Genomic DNA, 5,029 nt, shown 5'->3' on the forward strand with positions numbered 1-5,029 from the left:
CTCCTCCCCTGCCAATAGAGAAGAGGGCACCCGCTACTTTGAGCCAGTTACAGGGTCTGCACAGTTTAAGGAGCTGTATGCAGTTGCCCTGGCACTAACCCATGTCCAGCAGCAGATGAACCTGTTTTCTGATAGTTTGTATGTAGTTAATTTGTTACCAACCCTAGTCTCCTCATACATTAAACTAGATAAAAATCCAGTTACTCCTTTAATGATCCACATCCAGTCTTTACTAAAGGAATGGGCTGAGCCCATCTTTTTACAGCATCTCAGGGGACACCAGGAGTTGCCCAGAATTTTGACATGGGGAAACCAAATGGCTGATGAGCTGGCTACTAATGGGACTATTATAGCCACTGCACAGTCTCAACAAAACCTCCAAATGGCTCAAGGATGTCACGAACTTGCGCATTTAAATTGGAGAGGGTTACATCAAAGATTCCCCCTGGACCCTATAAAGGACTTAAGAAAGATCATAAGGACATGCAATTTATGTGTGCCATTTTTGCAGGTCCTGCCTCTGCAGTCTCCTGGAGTTAACCCCAGAGGCCTTAGCCTAATGTTATCTGGCAAACTGATGTGACCCACTATGCTCCCTTTGGAAAATTAAAATACATATTTATGTCCATAGACACCCACTCACATGCTTGTTGGGCAACTGCCCACTCAGGTGAAAGGGCCGGGCACGCTGAAAGCCATTTCCGTGGCCGGAACCAAGCCCCCTTGCTGTTCCCAGGGTCGTCGGGGGCGGCGCACAGGCCATCCGCAGGACCAGCCAGGTCCGGTCCCTGACCGGGAGCCGTGCTAATCGAGGGAGGAAGATGGTGCCCACCAGAGGGCAGGCGGTGAGGAGGGAGGCTGACACGCACGCGGCAGAGGGGAAATTCTGAGAGGCTTGGTGTCCGCGCAGAGCCACAGCCTCCTCCCACCCGAGGAGGGCGTCCCCATGTGAATGCCGCGGACACGGACGTGCTGGGGACCAGCCGTCTGGACTTGGCGGCCAGACACAGGTCTAGGCACCGGGCGTGCGTGTGTGCACGCGTGCGTGCGCGCCTGCGCTGGCGTCGGCTGAACTCAGGGTTCGGCTCGTCCGCTCACACCTGGACACGCCGCGTCTCCCGTCCAGCGTGCGGCGGGCCCGGCGGGCGGGTCCCGGCCCAGGTGGAGGGGCGGGGCGGGGGCGGTGAGCCAATGGCGGCGCCTGGCGACAGCGACCGGCCAATCAGGGAGCGGGGCGGGGCCGGGCGCGGGCCCCGCCCCCTCGCCGCCGCCCGGCCGGGGGGGAGGCGGCGCGCCGCGCGTCCCGGCTGCGGGGAGCGGGCGGCGGCGGAGCGGGGCCGGCGGCGGCGTCCTCCCGGCCTCCCCCCCTCCCTCCCTCCCTCCCGCGGCCCCGGCACGCGTGCGGAGCGCTCGGGGCCGCCCGTCGCGGTGCGGGCACCGAGCGGGTGGCCGGGGCCGGGGGAGGCCGTTGCCTTGACGACCGCAGCATGCGGCCCGCGGGCCCCGGAAGAGCGCGCTGGCCGAGGGAGGGCCGAGGCCGGTCCGCCGCCGCCGCCGCCGCCGCCGCCGCCGCCGCCGCCGCCGGGACCCGGCGCTGACAGACCCGCCCCGGGGGGGTGGGGCGCCGGCGGGATGCGCGCGCTTCCGGGCCGAGGCCCCTCGGACCCCTCGGAACCCTCGGCGTGAGGGGCGCCGCGGCAGCCGTGAGTACCGCCCGCCCGCGGTTCAACGACCGCCCGCCGAGCCCCTGTCCCCCCCTCCCCCCGGGCCGGAGGGGGCGGGGCCGGCCGGAGGGGCGGGGCCGGCCGGAGGGGGCGGGACGCGAGGGTGCGGAGGGTGGCGGGCACCGAGGCGCCGGGCGAGCCCGGCCGGGGGGCGGGGCCGGCCGGAGGGGGCGGGGCGCGAGGGTGCGGAGGGAGGCAGGCGCCGGGCGAGCCCGGCCGGGGGGGCGGGGCCGGCCGGAGGGGGCGGGGCCGGCCGGAGGGGAACGCCCATTAGCCCCGGCACCGCTGCACTTCCACCTTTCCAGTTACCAAATACCCCAGGGTAGGTTAGAAATACGTTCCGGCTGAAGCCTGATCCCCACTAAGGTCCTCGTGCGAAGACCCCAGCGAAGGGGCGGTGTCTAGTGTCCCCCCCCGCCCTCCGTACTGGGGCAGAACTACAACAACAAAAGTCAACGGTGGCGAGAGTTGGGGTCTAGGACATAGCTATGTAAATATCTTGTAATGGTCAAAACTGCATTGCGGGGCTGGGGATATGGCCTCGTGGCAAGAGTGCCTGCCTCGGATACATGAAGCCCTGGGTTCGATTCCCCAGCACCACATATACAGAAAACGGCCAGAAGGGGCGCTGTGGCTCAAGTGGCAGAGTGCTAGCCTTGAGCAAAAAGAAGCCAGGGACAGTGCTCAGGCCCTGAGTCCAAGCCCAGGACTGGCCAAAAAAACCCAAAACAAAACAAAAAACTGTGCATTGCAATGATGAGACGATTTGAGTGGGTGTTAATTGGAACTGTTTTCATTTCCCCCCACCTCCTCCATCTATATTTGGGGGTCCTGAGTGTAGCTCAGCGGCAGCACCCCTCCTTGGCTCACGGTAGAGACTTGGGGTTCTATTCCTATCAGCACAAAAACACGCAATGCATATGACAAAACTTGACACTTAAAAGACAAGTGCTAAACCTACTCTAAGCATTGGATTCTCATAGCTTATTAGGACAAAGGGAATAATACGGCCACCAGGGTAACCAGAGGAGAAACAAATAAAACACTGCCACCATTCACAATCTGGGTAAGTTATTTTTAGATGGTCATAAGTACACAATGAAAGCCAGGCACTGGTGGCTCATGCCTGTAATCTTAGCTACTCAGGAGGCTGAGATCTGAGGATCGTGGTTCAAAGCCAGCTCTGGCAGGAAAGGCTGAGAGACTCTTATCTCCAATTAACCACCAAAAGCCGGAAGTGTCGGTTTGGCTCAAGGGGTAGAGTGGTAGCCTTGAGCAAAAAAAAGCTCAGACAGCACCCAGGCCTTGAGTTCAGGCACCATGACCACCATGACCACCAACAAGGAACAGACCACTCTGCACTTAGTAAGCAGGCACTGAAGCAATGCCCACAGCTCTTTCTGCTTTGTTTAGTCAAATATGTTCTTGAGTTTATGTCTGGGAAAGCCTGTTCCATGATCCTTCTGTGTACCACTCCAGTAGAGCTAGGTTGACACACATGTCCCGCCAGACCAGCTTTTATGGTGGAGACAGGGTTTCAATAACTTTTTGCCCAGGCTGGCTATCTTCCTGATTTCTTCCTCTTGAATAGCTAGAATTAGCAAGACTTTTGAAACATTGTATTTGTTGCTATTAATATTTAATTTCATCTGGGAATGTGGCTTAGTGGTAGAGTGCTTGCCTAAGCCTTGGGTTCGATTCCTCAGCACCACCTATATAGAAAAAGCCAGGAGTGGTGCTATGGCTCAAGTGGCAGAGTGCTAGCCTTGAGCAAAAAGAAGCCAGGGACAGTGCTCAGGCCCTTAGTTCAAGCCCCAGGATTAGCCAAAGAAAAACTCATTTCTTTTAAAAAATATGCCTAGGAGCCAGGCAAGGGGTAGCCCATACCTACCATCCTAACTACTCAGGTGGCTGAGACGTGAGGATCATGGTTCAAAGCCATCCCAGACAGGACAGTTCATGACTTCTAACCTCCAATTAACCACCAAAAAGCTGAAAGTGGAACTGTGGCCCAAGTGGTAGAATGGTTTAACCTTGAGCAAAAGCCTCCTCAGGTCCTGAGTTCAAGCCCCAGGACCAGCACATACACACACAAATATGCCTGTGTACTGTGATGTCACGGGACCTTTTGTGTTTGTGTGTGCCATTCTTGGGCTTGAAGTTAGGGTTTGGTACTGTCCTGGAGCTTTTTTTTTTTGGTTCAAGTCTGTAAGTCTGACACTTGAGCCTCAGTAACATTCTGGCTTTTTTGGTGATTACTTGGAGATGAGTCTCACTGACTTTCATGCCTAGGTTGGCTTCGAACAGCAAAGTTCAGATCTCAGCCTCCTAAGTAGCTGGGATTACAAGCATGAGCCACTGGTGCCCAGGTGTGGTCTTACTACTACTACAGCTACTACTATGACTATGATTATGATTTATTGTTATAAATTCAGCATAGCATTGTAGTTAGTATTGGTGGAAAAATTTATTAATGATTCACTGTTTATTTGATAAGTGGCTATTTTATGATCAGATTTTTCCCTTAAGTAGAAAGTACATAAGGATTTTCAACATTGAAATCTTTTAAACCTGGTGTAAAATTTTGATCTTTAAAAAATAATAGATCAGTTTATTCGAAAAGGCATCGAGTTTCAATAGACTGAAAGTGGTGGTCTTTAAGATGAGACAGTGACTTTCACATCCGCACAAATTGTTGAAGTGTGAGGGGCGTGGAAGCTCATGGGGAAAGTCACTCTCCTGAGGTTAAGAGAAGTTGGCAGAATTACGTTTGACTTGTAAGGCATGGCATCCTGCCCTGGGTAGGTAAGTTAAAGATCTGTTGTTTTAGAACTATTTGTTGCTCCACCTTCGACTGGAATGAGGCCTGTCATGACTCCTTGGGTCGATAGAGTACTAAACACCTCACTCATTAGCACATATTACTCCTACTAGGGAGGGGCTCACATGTATCCGATGTATTCCAGTGAGTGTCACCCCTTCTCTTACTCCCCGACTCCTTCCACTTCAGATCATTTCAGCAGGTGTCACTGTTGTGTTTCCGTACCTGCTCCCAGCACGCCCTCCTGTGACACTCCATGACCTTGGTGGACCCCCGAGTGAGGTGTGCAGTTTCATTGCAGTGCTTTCCCTCAGGGGTGTGGTGATCACGTCCTCCGTCCCATCCTCCGTCCCCTGTGTCCTTGTGCTGGGCGCCGACCACTCACACCCGTGATCCTGGCCACGCCCCAGGTGGCCGCCATCTCAGGATCCCTGTTCAAAGCCAGCCTGGGCAGGAAAGTCTGGGAGACTCCAAAAAAGGCAGC

The sequence above is a fragment of the Perognathus longimembris genome, chromosome 16 (genome assembly GCF_023159225.1).
Source record: "Perognathus longimembris pacificus isolate PPM17 chromosome 16, ASM2315922v1, whole genome shotgun sequence".
Lineage (NCBI taxonomy): Eukaryota > Metazoa > Chordata > Mammalia > Rodentia > Heteromyidae > Perognathus > Perognathus longimembris.